Source organism: Leuciscus leuciscus (genome assembly GCF_965113295.1).
Source record: "Leuciscus leuciscus genome assembly, chromosome: 1".
NCBI classification, from domain to species: Eukaryota; Metazoa; Chordata; class Actinopteri; order Cypriniformes; family Leuciscidae; genus Leuciscus; species Leuciscus leuciscus.
Window position 1 is genome coordinate 68324887 of NC_138725.1, and position 17783 is coordinate 68342669.

At 40.9% G+C, this 17783-nt stretch overlaps 1 long non-coding RNA gene across 1 annotated transcript in view; it reads left to right on the forward strand.

Moving 5' to 3' along the window:
* LOC309512928 overlaps positions 1-17783 on the forward strand; it is a 156683-nt gene that overhangs the window by 51300 nt on the left and 87600 nt on the right. The gene's annotated exons all lie outside the window — the stretch shown is intronic.

Genomic DNA, 17783 nt, shown 5'->3' on the forward strand with positions numbered 1-17783 from the left:
GATGGAAAATACCATTTACAGCCAATACAGGCAATTTACTTAGATACGTTTTTTTTTTTGTTTTTTTTTGACAGTTATAGCACCACGTCTTGCCTGATCTCCACCACTTTTATTAGGTGTCCTCAAAAGGTGCCCATACATGTCTGTCAAATTTGTTGTAAATATATATTTTTTTTATTGAAGTTTAGACACTTCTATTTATGAGAGCATAAACATTATCCATGGGTGACAATGATTGGAATTATTATTATTAAATTTTTTTTTTCAGTTCCTATCATAATTTTGACATTTGGGCGTTATTGTTTAGCTATTGACCTATGTTTTCAAATGTTCTGCTGTGTTTTTGTCTCGATCGGACTTACGGTTTCGAAGATAATCGCAATTTTTTTAAGCGCTAAATGACAACAGAATCAATCTGACATCAGAAATGAGGAAAACGTACAGGTCAGAAGAGTAAAAGCACAGAATATCATGATCATCTTGAAATTTGGTCCGTGTGACGTGTAAAGATGAGCAGTGCTGTAGAATAATGCTGAGATGATCAGAGAGAGAAACTTTAAGACAGTCAAGAGGCTTGTTTGACTTGAACCGGCGCTGCACAGACCGATCGGTGAATGACATCTAAATACCGCGAGAGCGAATAGAGAGCAGACGGCTCCTTATGTTTTTGAATTGCTCTAGCGGTACTTTGATGTCATAAACCGATCGGTCTGTGCAGCGCCGGTTCAAGTCGAACAAGCTTAAGATCTCTGAGAGGGAGGAGCCACTGAAAGACCCGCCCACCCCGTACAATAGACACGCCCACCCCATACAATAGACACGCCCACATCATACAATAGACACGCCCACATCTGACAAACTACACATGAGCTTCTCACTTCATCACTGAGGAAAATGTGTTAAAGTTTTTCTTAATCGATTTGACACAAACTCAGATCACTGCTCTCAGAACAATTAACAAAGTGATCTGAACACTTTAATTGTCCTAAACAGATTGTAAGTTTGTCATATTCTCAATTGCTCATGATTTCAGTTGACCCCAAACTAGTAGGCCAATCTGAACCTAATAATTCACACATCACTGGAAAGGCAATTTTTGTAATTGTTTACACAGCTATCACAATTGCATTAACTATAAAAACTATTTTCAGAAGTAACAAACATTGTTATTGTTTTACGGTGTGTACTTTACTCTTAACACCTTTTACCTATTGTTTTACGGTGTGTACTTTACTCTTAACACCTTTTACCTATTTATTTATTATTCTCAGGTAAGGTAAAGAAAGTCAAATCTGACCTAAACCGTAAGCATTCAAAAGGTACTTACAATTTGGTCAGAAGACTCCTCTGTGGTATGTTCTCATTAAAAGTCTTCCAGCATCATAAATCTCAGTAGGCAGATTTTGTAATCAATTACATTTCTTTTAATTGGTTACTTTTCTTTTTATAATAAACGAAAATATAAAAGGCGAATACAACTTAATCGTTTAAGTATAAAATACAATAGTCATGTTTTGAAACAAAGGTGTAGTAAGCTCTGGGCTTCTTCTCTTCTGCTCTGGGCTTCTAGGCGTCGGGGGCTCTGGCGTATCAGTATCCCAAGAGGCAGTCAGTTCATCAGTCTTTTATACTCCTTGTTTACAACAAGCGTTAGGTTGACACTCCTCCAAAGTTTCCCAGATCCTTCTCCAGTCAGGTGCAAGCGGTCCACCTCTTCATGTCCTTGAACTCCAGTAAACTCAACTACAATGGCTGAGTTCATTTAAAGTTGTAGGAGTCCTCTAGCGCACACACATAATCGCACTTTTCTGCTTCTCTTAACATGGGTTAGCACAGTCACATATTCACACATAACCATTTACTGTACATCTATGCCAAAACAATATAAGCCATCTTTTACAAACAAATTAAATAACAACATTGAATGCAACGCATTATATCCAATACATTGGCTAAATATGTGTAACAAAAAGGCATCTATAATAAATAAGGAGGCAGGTAATTGCATTTTCTTGATATTATACAACACCCCCTTCATGCAATTATCCTGACTCTTTATCCTTCATTCTCATAATTGTAGCACAGACTTTGTTCACTTCATCAAACTTTACCAATAACATGGACATTTGTCCATCATTCTTAAATAGATTGGTTTGTTACAGTTCATGCAGTATTTCACCCAGTTTTGTTTTCTGGTTCCCATAACAGAAATAATCAATTATAATTCTTTTGTAATTGTATTAAAATGATTTATTTATTAAGGGATAAAACTTTGTGCTCTGCTTGTTTATCATGTATTAGGCCAATTTGGATCTCAACAAAAATCCAGTACTTCAAGCACCCGGTCCCCCCTTAGAGGCGCGGCTCCTCCCCTAGCCCAGCTTCCAGGTGAAACGTGGAAACGTGAGCCGCTGACATCTCCTAGGGTCTTTAGGGCACAAAGTTAATATCTCTGGGGTATGATGGGTTTTCTTGCCCAAACTACTAGTTTAAACATCCCCCTTGGTTTGTACCAGTCTTGAAATGTATTCAATGTTCAAACAGTGCACAAGGTTTCTTTTTTTATTATTGCTTGAAACGTCCAGTTCCAAACCTCTGGGTCAAATATTGTCATGCAACTCATTTTCTCATTCAAATATCTTACACTAAATCCAGTAATCATTTCTTAAGCATTAACAGATTCTCAGATATCATTATTGTACCATCAAATATAACAATACCCTTTTTTAGTAATTGTTGCATAAACATATCACATCCTACAATTATTTATCTGGTTAATTATGGTTACATTTCATACATTTACTATAATCAGAACAATCCAGTAATTAAACCTTTGTATCCAGAGTAATTCTTCTAATGTTTCCCTTAATATCTGAGAACACTATATATTCAAACATAAATTATATAAGTCAATAAATCAATTTGTTCCTTGTTATAACATATGGTTCCCATTGTAAAGTTTGCAAACAATCTCTTAAGTTAATAATGTCCATCTTTAAACATTTTATATTTTAAATTAAATGTACAAGTTCATCTTTTAACATGCCCTACGGTCACAAGAGTTTCTTCTTCAATTAGCATAGCATATATTTTAATTTCCTTAATATATTATATACATTCAAAGTCCACTGAAGCCAATGAATTCTTTAATTCATAAAGATTTAAAAATATTTCAAAAGCAAAAACAACAACATTATTTTCAGTAAGTTCTTACTATAAATTATCTTTACATCCCCATTATAATAAGGTTCACACTTTGTTACATCAGTATTTGGTGGCACCACACACATTTTAAATCCTCAAAAATTAACCCAATAATTAAATCATCTTATCAGAAGTTCTCACCCTAAACGTCTCCTTAATTAAATCTAAGGTATAATCTTTTCTAACCCCAGATTTGTTTGTTACTATAGTATAATACCTTTTCACATAATACAATTAAATGAATCTTTATTCATTTACAATAATATATTTCGTTTTCTTAAATCATGTATTTATCAGTCAGTAAAAACCATAAACACAACTGGCATTATAGATGACATAAAATTATTACATTTTATGTTTACAATATCAAACACCCACTTCATAATAGTCCTTTTAGTTCTACGGTTCTTATTTTATTTATTTATTATAAATCATTAAAATAATAAAGTAATAATATTTACCAGGATTTCCCAAAAGGTTTAACTGACCCCAGCTAAGGTCTCAGTGCTGGTGGATGCAGAGCGGACGTTTCTTACTATTACAGTCTATCTTGTTGTACAGTCTATTTGACTGAATAAGAGGCATATACAAACTGTAGGACTTCTTCTGCTATTTCCACCCCCTTCTTTGAAAGGGTTCCAGATCAACACGGTCTCACCCCTATTCGTCACATACTGCCGTTTGGTCATTTTCCCCTCACGTCCAAAAGCCGACAGGCAGATGATCTGCGCCCTAAAGGGAGTGCGTCGCTTTTGGGACGTAATCGTGTCTCGGTTTGAGGATGACTTTAGAGTCAAAAGGTCCGAACTCGAGACACGCGGGGCTGACAGACAGCGCGTGTAAATCCCCCACGCGTTTTACTGATGCCAGAGCTATCAGAAAAACGGTTTTAAGCGAAAGGTATTTCAAATCCACGATTCTAATGGTTCAAAGGGAAAAGCTTTCAGGGCCTCCAAGACCAAAGAAAGATCCCAGATAGGAACCGAGGGGGGGCCGCGGGGGGTTCATCCTCCTGGCTCCCCTGAGGAAGCGGATGATGAGCTCATTTCTTCCTATTGCATGGCTGCGCGTCGTCTCAGCGAACGCTATGATAGCTGCAACATATACTTTGAGCGTGGAGGGGGACCTGCCCTTGTCCAACAGCTCTTGTAGGAAGGAGAGCACCCGCGAAACCCCGCGTGTGCGTGGATCCAGGCTCCTAATGGCGCTCCATTTAGTGAACACTGTGTTTATGACCCCTTCTGGCAGCTCAACGGGTATCCGTTGATTACCCACGTGTGCAGAGACCAGCACTCTGGGCATGCCAAATCGATCCACCGGCTTGAGAGAGGAGATCTCTCTTGACCGGGAACGGCCAGGGGGGTGAGTGCGACAGCCTCACTAGCTCTGGGTACCATATTTGGTTCTCCCATCGCGGGGCTATGAGGAGCACTGAGTGGCGTGTTTTCCCTGACCCTCTTTATTACCTGTGGTAACAGAGAGATCGGAGGGAAAGCATACAGCGGGCGGCTGGGCCAGGTTTGGGCCAACGCATCCTCGCTTTTTGAGAAAAACCTCGGGCAATGAGCGTTGTCCTTTGACGCAAATAGGTCGACTTCCGCCCTGCCGAACAGGTGCCACAGCAGCTGGACTGTCTGAGGGTGCAGGGACCATTCTCCCAGGGGAATGTTGTACCTGGACAGTCTGTCTGGACCGACATTCAGGTGGCCAGGCACGTGCGCGGCTCTCAGCAAGCGCAACGAGTGGTGAGCCCACACTAGAAGGCGCTTCGTCAGATTGCAGAGATTCTGGATTCTGACACCGCCCTGTCGGTTCACATAGGACACCACAGACATGTTGTCCGAACGGACTAGTACGTGGGGATCCCGTATATGTGGGAGGAAAAAGCTTGAGCGCGTTTTCGACCGCTATCATCTCCAAACAGTTTATATGGAGGCATTTTTCCTGGTCCGACCACAGGCCAAAGACCGGTTTGCCCTCGAACAGAGCGCCCCAACCTAAGTTGGATGCATCCGTCGAGATAACTTTGCGGCGTGAAACGGCTCCCATTATCACTCCCTGCTGGTACCAATCGGCCGCTAACCAGGGTCTCAGCGCTGAAACGGAGCTCTGAGTCACTCTGATTCGTATGCCGCCGGCCACCCAGGCTCGGCGAGGCATACGGGCGTTCAACCAGCGTTGTAGGGGGCGCATATGTAATAGACCCAGCTGAAGCACTGCTGCAGCTGACGCCATATAACCCAGCATCCTCTGAAACGTTTTCAGGGGCGCGGCGCTGCCCAGCTGGAAAGACGCGGCCAGGCACTAGATACGGCGCGCGCGCTATATCGACAGCCGGGCCGTCATTGCCACAGAGTCCAGTTCCAAGCCCAGAAAAGGGGTTGACTGACTGGGCAGTAATGAGCTCTTGGTCCAGTTGACCGTGAGACCCAAGCTTTCCAGGTGGCTGAGAAGCACAGTTCTGTGAGAGATCAGTTCTTCCTCTGACTGTGCTAGAATCAGCCAATCGTCCAGATAGTTCAAAATTCGCATACCCTGACCTCTCAGGGCATGCGATGTGCAAAATACACATCTGCAGTCGCCTTTTTAGGGGACTGACAGAGCGAAATGCTTTGACGGCTCATATTCTCATAAAAACATTATTTTTATTTGCTGTCAGAGCCCGGATTCGAACACGGGTCTCTGGCGCAAAACCCTAGTGTTCTGCCACTGTGCCACAGGGGGAGAACACATAAGCATCCAGTAAGCGCGAGCATATAAAAGAGCATCCTGTTGTGTGTCAGCGTTCGTTTTGCAGGCGTGCATGTGTTAAAACAGGCTCGTTTACTACAATATTAGTACAGCTAAGGGCAGAATGACCTCCGGGTTCCGATAGCCGTGATGCACGGGCTCGGGAACCTGATTCGGAGGCGCGGGCGCTCTTGGTGCTTGAATACGGCGGCTCTTTACACACATTGTCCCGGTGGCTTTGGACGGGGAACATATTGTGCGAGGGACGGCGCGCGAAAGCGGCGCCGGGGGTGCAGTGTTTGTCAGTATGTGTGAGCGCTAGGGGCGGGTACACACAGCGAGTGACCGGTAGTGAGGGGCCGTGTAACAGAGCGGGCAATGGGTAGGTGTGGGCACGGGGCTGTGGACACGTGACCTACATTCAATACTCGAGCGGCTTTTGTCCGCTTTATGAGAGTGGGCTCTGATAGAGACACGGAGTTTATAGTGCTTGTGTGTAGGGGTGAGCACAGAAACGTGGGCACATTTTCTACACTTGAAACACATGCAGCATGAGCCGGATCATCAGAATTGTACTCCTATGAGATTTCTCTGGGGTGCCGTGAAGACGGTGTTTGGGTGCAGGAGAGCGGGTTGTACAACGCACTCGTTGGCTGCAAAATACACATCTGCAGTCGCCTTTTCAGGGGACTGACGGAGCGAAACGCTTTGACGGCTCATATGCTCACAAAAACATAATTTGTATTTGCTGTCAGTGCCCGGATTCGAACACGGGTCTCTGGCGCGAAAGCCTAGTGTTCTACCACGTGCGTGTGTTAAAACCATAGGTTAAAACAGGCCCGTTTACTGCAATATTAGTATTTCCAGCCACCTGAACTTAGAGGGGGTTGAGAAATGTGTGAGAATTGGAGGTTGGTCCGGCCTCAAAACACTCTCTCTTCCTCCAGTGAGTGAGGCATTTTAGAGGCGGGTTCGCTTTCTGAAGTTAGAAAGCTGGCCGCAAGCTCGAAATGAACAGCATAATTTTTATATGCTGTTAGAGCCCGGATTCGAATACGGGTCTCTGGCGCGAAAGCCTAGTGTTCTGCCACTGTGCCACAGGGGGAGAACACATAAGCTTTCAGTAAGCGTGAGCATATAAAAGAGCGTCACGTTTTGTGTCGGCGATCGTTTGCAGGCGTGCGTGTATTAAAACAGGCTCGTTTACTGCAATATTAGTATTTCCAGCCACCTGAACTTAGAGGGGGCTGAGAAATGTGTGAGAATTGGAGGTTGGTCCGGCCTCAAAACACTCTCTCTTACTCCTTTTGCCGGTGAGTGAGGCATTTTAGAGGCGGGTTCGCTTTCTGAAGTAAGAAAGCTGGCCGCGAGCTTGGAGCGAACAGCATAATTTTTATCTGCTGCCAAGGCCTGGATTCGAAAACGGGTCTCTGGCGCGAAAGCCTAGGGTTCTGCCACTGTGCCACAGGGGGAGAACACATAAACTTTCGGTAAGCGTGAGGATAAAGAGCGTCACGTTTTGTGTCGGCGTTCGTTTTGCAGGCGTGCGTGTATTAAAACAGGCTCGTTCACTGCAATATTCGTATTTCCAGTAACCTGAACTTAGAGGGGACTGAGAAATGTGCGAGAATTGGAGGTTGGTCCGGTCTCAGCGGGACTCAGAACACTCTTTCTTTCTCCTTTTGCCGGTGAGTGAGGCATGCGGGGTGCTGAACATTGCTCGTCGTGACGGCGTTTGTTTGCAGGCGTGCATGTATTTATAACAGGCTCGTTTACTGCAATATTGATGTTACCAGAGTGACGCGTGCGAACGGGGCGCGGGGTAGCTTTCTTGTAACGTAAAGGAAGCTATCCCGTGGCCGCCCGCTTTCTGACATATCCCTTGTGAGTGGCGCCGTTTGCGCGGCTCGAACAGAGGGGAGCTTTCAGCGGCGGCGTCCTCGTCCAGCTCCTCTGCCTCATCCCCTGAAGTGGCGGCGGCGCGAATACAGAATACACTCAGCTTAGTCAGAATACACAAAAATATCATTGCTAAAATAATATACAACTTAGGAAGAGGAAATTAAACGAAAGTAAAAAATAAATACAAAAAGCAATAAACAAAATGACAAAGGAAAATAAAATAAAACAACAGTTAAGGGGCTTCAATTAAGTTTAAGGCATCAATAAGATTAAGAAGTTTTTTTGCTGTTTTCTTCTTCATGAACAACAAGGACTTGCAATGCAAATTCTCTTTTGAAGACAGAAAAAAGAGGCTGTGTTTTTATCCATTTACATTTGTGGATGAAAAATTTACCTGAGATAATTAAAGTGTTTAAAAGCAGTTCATAGTTTTTGTCCTTCAATATAATTCCAAATGTGATATTATCTCTGGTGAAACTGGAGAGAGCCTGGAGATAAGGCTCCAGCCAATCATACATGTCACACCAAAAAGTGTTACTATAAGGGCAAAAGAAAAACAAATGATCCGTGGTCTCTATTTCCTCATCACAGAATATACAGTTGGTTAGATCAAAGTTAAATCTACGTGAGAGGAGTTCTCTTGAAGGATAAATGTCATTCATGACTTTGAAGTGAAGCTCTTTAGCTTTTGGTGATAAAGGTAACTTTAAAAAATCTGTGCGCAGTTTCTTCAGAGAAGAATGAGTGAAAATAAGAGAAGCCGCATTTCGGCTGTATTGCATTGGGTATAAAGTCAGAGTAAAAGAGATCACGGAACACTTTGTTTTGCAAAGTCCAACTACAGAACTGGTGACCAGCAATCATCAATGAAGGGAGAAGAGGAGGGTTGAGCAAATTAGGTAGTGCATTTTTTGCCATCAAAAGGAAGGCAGAAGGGATGCTTTGTATAACCATATCATAATGTTTACGATTGCACTGAAAATTTAATTTTGTACCAAAATCTTCAAAAGATAAAACATTGCCATAACTGTCCAGTAAATGTGTGACAGACCAAATGTTGTTCTCCATCCATTCATTGAAATACAGGGACTTATTCCTAAAGAGAATGAATCTGCAATTCCAGATGGGAACATCATGGGGAGTAAAATTGTGCTTGTACAATAGTTTCCAAAATAACAGAACTTGTGAATGGAATGCAGACAGCTTTACAGGAAGTTTTGGAATAACAAAATCACAGCGCAAAAGTAAATCAATACCCCTGGAGACATAATACCAGAAGCTATTACTGTTTGCTAGAAAGCATCTTAACCATTTAATCTTACAATCAAAGTCTATGGCTTGTAGTCCACCATCTTCATAGTCTTTCACTATAGTTGCTTTTTTTCAGATAATGTGGTTTTCTTTTCCAGATGTAATCAAAGTTTAATGTATTGATGGACTTAGCGGCTTTTTTGGGGATAGACAGAGAAAAGGCTGGGTAAATACACCTTGAAAGGCTTTCCATTTTTGGTTATAAAGATTCGACCAAACAGAGAAAGATCTCTATTTAACCATCTGTCTAATCTTGATTTACATTCATCCAGTTTGTTCCATACATTTAATGTTTCACTCAACTTAGTATCTTTAGTTATATGAATACCAAGTGTTTGACTGCAGTTTTAATAGGGATACCATAACCTGCCTCAAGGTGGCAGTCATGTATAGATAACAACTCACACTTTTTTAGATTCAGTATTAACCCAGATGCTTTTGAGAATGAGTCTATAGTTTCTATAACCTTTGGAACCTGCTCAACATTTTTAAGAAATAGAGTGGTGTCGTCAGCCAGCTGACTTATAACTACTTGGTTATCAAAGACATTTAACTGTTCAATATCTGAATTTTTAATGAGGATTGACAACATTTCAGCTGCAATTATGAAGAGTGATGGCAAAGCCATCATCTTTAACATGCTCATTATACTCAAGTAGATCAAAGGACAAGGCGAACATTATTGTGTATTGATCTACCTCTCATAAATCCTGATTGAGTGTCACTTATTATTTGAGGAAGACCCTCTTTAAGACGATTTGAGAATATGTGTGTTAGCAATTTATAATCATTATTTAATAATGTTATCGGTCTCCAATTGTCCAAGACTTTGGGATCTTTGTTTGGTTTTGGAATGAGAACAATTACACCTTGCCTAAACGTCTCTGGAAGTGAATGGTTAATTAAAGCTTCTTTAAGTGTTTATTCATTTATCTGGGGAATAAAACTTAAATTTTATTAAAGAAAGCCTCTGATGCATCAGCTGAGAATCTAGAAGAATCTAGATTACTGTAAAAGGAATAAACTTCATTGATTATAGTTTTAGGATCAGAGCATTCATTTTCATTAACCTCCTCAGACCCCCTGTCCACATCGTCCACATACGTGGACATCACATTTTTGGCTGTGTGTGTTGGAGAATTTTCCCTTGATTCATGTCTAAGTATGATGCAATGAAAAATGAAAAGCATGAAAAAATAGGTCTGAAAAGGATGAGAGAATGGAAAAATACCCAGTATGCAAGGTGTCAAAATACTGTATGAAACAAAGCACCATTATGTGAGGTTTGATCAATAGAGAAGACAGTTCTAACTGTGTCAGGGTCACCAGGCGTGACAGAGGGGAAGAGATAGATTTGAGGGTGCCCATTGGGCACCTAGCGATAAGAAAAAAGTATAAGACATGAACACTGGCCAATGTAACTTTAGATGTCCGGATGGCCAGCCGGCTTCTCACTTTGTTGCTTGTCAATAAAGTTAATTCTTCTGACCTGGAACCTCGACTCTGAGAAACTTCTTTGAGACCTGAACCAAAAAGAACTATGAATTTGCCACAACATAATTGGTGAGCCAGCCAGGAGTGGACGAGGGGTCGAGGAGTGGCCACGGTGGGCGTGCTGGCAGAGGCCTCACAAAACAAAGGCGCGCCATAAAATAAGGTAAGCAAATTTTTGCTTATATTTGTTTTGTGTTGCCCCTGGTAAGCTAACGCCCGGTTGGTGACTGCCTCGGTTGGTGACTGCCTTAAATAAAAGACTCCACCAAAAAGAACCTAAAAGTGATAAAAGATAAGGAGGTAAAAGGAGGGTAGGTTCCAGGTTATGAGAAACAGTGCATGCAGTAATTGTTTGTCTGTCTATACGCAGGTGCGTATTCCATTCGCATGAAGGTGCATTGTACACGTGTGCGTCACGGTATTTTATGTGAAAAGTGCCTTTGTAAAATTATATGTTGTATTGTCCCTAAACGCAGAAGGTGCGTTTTAACGTGAGAAGCACGTTATTTGTGTACGCGAAAAGTGCGTGCCCACGCGAGAAGCGCGTGTCTCAAACGCAGAAGGTGCGTTTTAACGTGAGAAGCACGTTATTTAAATACGCAAGGGCGTATTCCATTCGCATGAAGGTGCATTGTACAGCGTCACGGTATTTTACGCGAAAAGTGCGTTTGCAAAATTATATGTTGTATTGTCCACAACGCAGGAGGTGCGTTATAACGAGAGAAGCACTTTATTGTTAGTCTTATCTGTTGTATTGTGTGCGCACGTGATCTGTTTTATGTGAGGAGAAAAGTGGTTTGTGTTTGTATGTCTAAGTGATTTTTCATCTTAAATATAAAGGAGAAAAGACGTTTCGGAGAAAATTAGCAAAAGTAATAATAATAATAATACTAGGGCTGGACCCGAATATTCGAATATTCGTTCGGTGGGTTTGTATTCGATTTGAAAATTTGACATTCGAATATTCGTTTTTTTTTGTTTTTTTTTGCACACCTGGGATCCCCCGCGAAACGGTTCTCATTCGCGCTTGAATAAGGCCGGCGACACACTGGCTGCGTGGAGTGAGCGTCTCAGCTGCGTGGCGTGTCCGTTTTTATTTCGGCTCCCATGTTAACAGGTTGGAGTTTGCACACTGCCTGCGTGAGACACGCGTCTCAGGCGCGGCTCAAGCCATGCGGAAAACGTGCATGCTAGAAATAGAACCGACCCCAGTGTTCCAGCAACGGGAGTGTTCTCTGGCTAGAGCGCAGAACAGTGGAGTTTGTATGGACCGAAGTGCATGCCTGAGCTTGTGTTTTGGGTTAAGCTGCGTTGCTTTGACATTGTGGAAAATAGAATAATAGAAACAAAATGTATTAGCCTTTTTACCCGTTATTATCAATCTAAATTAATCTCGTTTTTAATTTAAATTAATTTCGTTTTTTCTTTATTTAAATTTCGTTTTTCTTTATTTAAATTTCGTTTTTTCCTTTATTTAAATTTCGTTTTTCTTTATTTAAATTTCGTTTTTTCCTTTATTTTAAATTTCGTTTTAAATACAAAATTGAATTCTTTATTTAAATTTCATTTTTCTTTATTTAAATCTACTGTGTCAGTAATTTGTTAATCAGAAAAATATTAGACTACCTTAAAAGTATTGCTTAATTTAACAGACCTGTGTGCGTGCGTTTTATATCACTAGTGCAGTGTCCGTTATCGGAGCATAAAAAGCCCTGCCCGCGTGAGGCGCGCCGCTTCCCACTCGCGCTGTTCTGTAGTTTATTAAAAGTTTATTAATTCTGAATGTGTCACGTCTCGCATGTCCATCTATATTGCACCAAATGCGACACTGCACTCCCTGTGAAGTCGATTGGATAAACGGTTCTCGAAATAATCAAAATGCAAACGGACATACCGACACATAGGGAATACTGCCTTTATTAGAGAGAAGAATATGTTCAGCCCCCTCTCTCCGAAGCTTCGAATATTCGATGTTCATTACTACCGAAGCTTCGAAGCTCAAAAAATGGTATTCGGACCAGCCCTAAATAATACCTTATATTTATAATGTGTTTTTCAAAAAAAAAAAAAAAAAAAAGTGTTATAAACTAAGAGTTAGAAATTATATTTGAGCAGACTTCATAGAAAGGACGGAGACGCAGAGATAGTGCTTTTTAACTGAGTTCTGTGTTCTGCATAAAATCACACTTGAGCCACTGTCCCGAAATTGTTACAAAGTGACCTTGGCACCGCTCAGTGAGAAAAAAAGGGAGTAATTAGGCTGAGAAAGCTGAGACAGACAAAGGCACATAAAAATAAAACTCTTACAAGAAATAATTTTTGAATCAGAGTTATTAAAAGTTTAATGGATGATAAAACAAAAATTGATGACAGGAAAAAAATAAAAAAATAAATCAAGATATCAATGAACTGAGAAAATTCCCCAAAATGGGCTTTGTCGGCTGTTTGGCCATCTTCCGGACTGTAAGCGTGATCCGGATAGGGAAACACAGCCCATATTGTCAAAAGTTTGATTGATTGACTTTGTCTTTTCATTTGTTACAAGAAAAATAGAAAAAATTATAAATAAGTGTGTGAGAGCGGCTTTGCGTGTGAGTGTGACACTGTGTGAGTGTGTGTATGAAATCCAGGGTGTACGAGTGTACGTGTGTCACTCGCAGAGTGGCACTGCGTGTGTGTGAGTGTCTCTGTGCGCGGCTGTATGTATGAGTGTACGTTATAGCAGACTGAAAGCGTTTGTATTGGGATAAAGAAATAAGGAGGGAGAGAAGTGACAGAGTTTTTTTTTTTTTTCACCTTTTGACACCTGAAGAAAAGTACACATGTGGTCTAGAGTGAGAGATTTTTACGAGGCAGAGGAGACTAGATTGCGGAAAGAAGAATGATTTTCAAGAGGCATTAAAACTAACCAAAGGTATTAAGAATCACTTCTGGTTAGAATAGATAATGAAGGACAGAGACAGGAGTTAACAGACCAAGGGAAGGATGAGCTTTTGAAAAAATTGACAGGAATAACAAATTTGAACCAGGTTGAACGAAAATGGCCCTTAGTGGATTGGCATGATATGATAAAGAAAACAGTTAACTCTTGAAGACCTGAGACCACACTTGAACAGATTTGACCTTCCCAAAACTACTACCTTTTGGATTCATTGCTGACAAAATCAGAAATAAAGCTAAATCCATTGTACATCCCATACCTGAAAGGAAATGCCTGGTATACTTGGCCTTGGGGTTTTGGAGGAGCCATGATTTTGAGGAACATGTATATGGTAGTGAGCTCAAGGCCAGAAAAGTGGGAAAGTGACACAATCGTTAAAGTCAGACAGGGAGGAGAAATCAGACCAGCACAGGTAGATAATTGGACACTGGAAAAACTGGTGGTAGTGGTAGTTTTGAGGAGCAACCCCAAACATACCAGTCATATGTTGGTAGAAATTCATGAAAAAGACAGAAGTGCAGTCAGTTGTCAAAAAAGAGCAGTCAGTAACAACTGAGAATGTTGCAACGATGGACAAATAGGAGAGGAAACGGGGAGACAAATCTTAAACAAAAAAAAAATGTAATTAGAAATAATTTGGCTTTGCCTCTTCATTGTTACAAGAAAAAATTAAGTAAAAGTGTGTGTGGGTGTAAAATGCACAGATTAGGACTGTTTGAAAAAGAACGATATTCATTTATAAAGAGAAACTAGAATTATGAAAGAACACTTGTTTCTCTCTCATATAGCAAAAGTAAATGGTGGCTGTGATATGAGAAAGAGAGGCAGAAAGGAGGGGCTGCCCCTGACAGAGAGAGGAGGGGCTGCAAGAAGAAAGTGAGACTGCATGTGTGTGTGTGTTCTCTGTTAAAATCTCTGTTACCATAAATTACATGTTTATCTCTGTAAAGCTGCTTTGAAACAATCTACATTGTTAAAAGCGCTATATAAATTACTTGACTTGACTTGTGTGAGGAAGGAAAGGAGGGAGACAGAGAGAAAGAGTTCACCTTTCCTAGTTCTGACTAGCATATAAACCAGAAAGTGAGCAACCATTTCCAACATACACTTTGAACAACACTTTGAGAGATTTTATTTGTAACTGTCGTCCCCACCAGTGGACCTGTAATAGAGGAACTGCATTTTTAAAATACCTGAGAAAGACTAATGAAATATCTTAATAAATGTCTGACCACCAATGTCTGAAAACTAGAATAACACACTGATAATAATTAAGATTATAATGGCATCAACACCTGTAGAGATACCAAGATCAGAATATTAATTTTGCAGAGATACTATAGGACAACCCTCCAAAAATGTGGAAAGAAGCCTAAAAACAAAATGACCAGCTGAGGGAACATTAGATGTGGATATGTGCAGAGACACTGAAACATTCGTAAAACATAAATAAATAAAAAGGTATTCAAAACAGTTTACTAAGAGATCAAGTAAGACAAATTTCACAAATACCAGGGAAACACCAATACAAATAATTGATAAGAAATTAACCTGAAAGAAAATATAAAAATTGCTTAAATGTTAGTTGACCGGTCTATGGGGGAATTAAATTAATAAGCAGGCCTAACAGGGATTGATATGGAGGATTGCGCAAACTAGTGGCCATCAAAAACACTGGAGTTTTCTCCTTAGTATAAGTGGTTTGTGTAGTTACCAGAGGAAAATCAAATAATTGATAAAAAGGTTTATAGAAATATCTGACATTTAGAGATAAAATATATATATAGAGAGAGAGAGACACATGCTAGATGTGGGTATGATTGACCGGTTATATAAAGACATGGCCTGTGAAGCATCTTGTTGTCCCTGCGAGACAGTTTTAAATTTGAGCCATTGCAGAAATTGAGATCTTTGGATTCCGTTAACTTAAAATAACTTGTGCATTGTCTTGAATGAGCAGGATTGGGTGATCACGCTAAACAGACATTTTTAACAGCCATACTGTATTATACACATTTCACAGTAATGAGACTCATTGATTTAATCCTAAAATGCTTGAGAGAGTAGGGATCGATATAACGAGTGATAAAAATACTATATATGTGACTGAAAATAAGGCAACTTAGACAGATTGAAAGGCTGCTATTTTCTGCAAACTGCAAAGAAGAAAAATGCTTGCTCTTTTCTGCAAAGAAGAACTTGCTTTATTAGAATTGCATGGGGAAACTGCTGTTATCAACCAGATGAGACTTCTGAAATTCAGGGACAATTGAAAGAGATGGTTGCAGAATTTATAAAGGATGAATTTGATTAATGCGGATCTCTGAGTGTTCAATTTCCAGATGACACCAGACAGCACTTGGGACGGCTCCCTCAACATAACCAACAGCAACTGGACTGTGCAACAAGTGAGAGCGAGAAACATAAGGACACGGCTGCAGAGAAAAGAAGAGGCGTTCGGTTGGTGGGCCTTCATCCCCTCTGGAAGAGGAAGCTGAAACTTCTGAGGGGCTGGTATGGACAAAGACTGTGTTGATGCAGAAACAACCAAGAAAACATCCTGCCATCATGCAAAATCATCATGCAGACTCCGTGGCTTGGCCAAAAGCCAGACCGAGGAGAGGCAGAGAGACAACAGCATCCAGAGTCAAACCACTATGTCCCAACATGACACCAGACCCCTGAATGCCAACAAAGACTGACAGATCAAGTGCATCGGATGAGGAGGGAAACACTCAGACAGCAGCCCAACCAGTTCAACTGATCGCTGGTCCAAGCAGAAGGACTGCATCCTTTACTGAGTGGGCACAGGTGATGCGTTTTCAATGATCACTACAGAGACCGCTTCAGATTTCATTGATTGGCCATATTAATTGTATTTTGATTATTCACTGGTCCAGCAGCAGTTCTCTATATTCTGTGAAGCTGACACTCTCTATTTGCTTTCTTTCAATAGACATTAGTCCAGATGTAAGCATTAAAAAAAAATGGGAGGGGAAGTGTTTGCATGACTCAATAATTAACTACAACTGACGCTGAACTTAGCATAGTGAGGGACTACTACTGCATTAACCAACTAGGGGTAAGTGCATAATTAGATAATTGATGATGTTGTCCATTGAACAGAGAGCTTTTGGGCTCAGCTTTATAAGCTTGATTGATACTGAGCTCTCTATCAGGAAAAAAAGAGGACATAATATGTTCAACAACAAAACATATGGATGATAAAGCTATGGTGCTGGTCACTCCATCTTGGTCAATAGTTATTTTTTTTAGGTTTAGAAATAAAAATAGTAACTACACAAATTACAAACACGTGATATCACAAATGCTGTCATTACCAGGGATTACACGATGTTAATATTGTTGGTCATGAATTCGAGATTATGCTAAAATCTCCAGTCATTTAAAAGAGCGTCTGAAAATAGGTCTGAAAAGGATGAGAAAATGGAAAAATACCCAGACATGCAGAGTGTTGAAATACTGTATGAAACAAAGCACCATTATGTGGGGTTTGACCAATAGAGAAGACATGTCTAACTGTGCCAAGGTCACCAGGCGTGACAGAGGGGAAGAGATGGATTTGAGGGTGCCCATTGGGCACCTAGCGATAAGAAAAAGTATAAGACATGAACACTGGCCATTGTAACTTTAGATGTCCGGATGGCCAGCCGGCTTCTCACTTTTGGCGCTTTTCCACTGCATGGTACGGTACGGTTCGGTTCGGTACGGCACGCTTTGGCGCTTTTCCACTGCATGGTACGGTACGGTTCGGTTCAGTACGGCTCACTTATGACGCATTTCCACTGCATGGTACGGTACGGTACGGCTCGCTTCGGGTCCAAGCGTACCGTACCGATACTAAAATGTGACGTGAAAACACTGCAGATCACTGATTGGTCAGACAGAATCATCACTACCAGCGTCATTGTATTTACAACACGAGACACTAAACCCGCTAGATTTAAATAGCCAGTAGACAACAGCCAACACTATAGCGCCTGTTTTAAAAGTATTTGCTTAAAAAAAAAAAAAGAGTATAAACTTAAAAAAAAGAAATGGCTGAATCGTGGTCAGTGGACGAGGTGCAGACGTTCCTCTCGTTGGTTGCCGAGGAGCGGATGGGGAAACCCGGAATGAAAAATTCGCATTTAATATGATGATGTCATGGCAGTAGAGACGGCAACTATAACGATCAGTC